This window comes from Ciona intestinalis, unplaced genomic scaffold, assembly GCF_000224145.3.
Source record: "Ciona intestinalis unplaced genomic scaffold, KH HT000806.1, whole genome shotgun sequence".
Taxonomy (NCBI): domain Eukaryota; kingdom Metazoa; phylum Chordata; class Ascidiacea; order Phlebobranchia; family Cionidae; genus Ciona; species Ciona intestinalis.
Genome location: NW_004191127.1, coordinates 3,601 through 4,319, shown reverse-complemented (window position 1 = coordinate 4,319; position 719 = coordinate 3,601). Strand labels below are relative to the sequence as shown.

Sequence of the window (719 nt, the reverse complement as noted above, 5' to 3'; positions counted from 1 at the left end):
TACGCCTCTTTAAGTTTATAATTATTTGAAAGCTGACGCAGTTTCTCCCATTGTGTTAATATGCATTAGTTTTTACCCGGTTTTGATTTTTGGTGGGTATGCTTCTTTAATTAAGTTCGTCGCTGCTATCATTTTGGACGTATGTGTCCTTTGGCAAGGAACTGATCGGCAAAAATTATCTGTCATACTCATACATAAAAAAAATGAACAAGTTCAAAAAAATAATCACCAACAAAGTAACATAGATAAACTGCCATTAGATGTATGAAACAGACATTCGTTTTAATAATGACTTTCCGGTCACACGAAAAGGTAAAGTAATCATTGATAGCAATATTTTTATGTCAGTTTTTACGTCGAAAAAGAAGATGACGAAGGGTTGGTTTTCCATTACAACACTTCACGAAAATATGTTGGTTATGTTCACTATGTCCGTGGACTCATTCACTCAGCAGCTGTCATGTATTATGAACTACAAGATGTTAAAGTTGAAACTTTGAAACAAGAAGTTCTTGGTGAAGTAATGCATAGTGTATTGAGGTGAGAAAGAAATACAACTTTAGTATTTAATTCAGCCCGCACCTTGGCAAAGTGGTTAGCACGCCTGACTGTAACCAATAGGTAATGGGTTCAAGGCTTGTCGCTTCTACCATTGTGGGGTATGTGTCCTTGGACAAGACACTTAACGGCAATTGCTCCAACACAGTGGTCACTAATGG

The 719-nt window shown here is 36.7% G+C and overlaps 1 long non-coding RNA gene across 1 annotated transcript; it reads left to right on the top strand.

Annotated features, from left to right (window-relative positions):
* The first annotated feature begins 8 nt into the window (after positions 1-8).
* On the top strand, positions 9-526 carry LOC113475531. Its single transcript, XR_003397276.1, has 2 exons — positions 9-92; positions 349-526. It is a non-coding gene; the product is annotated as an uncharacterized LOC113475531 (long non-coding RNA).
* The last annotated feature ends 193 nt before the right edge of the window (positions 527-719 follow it).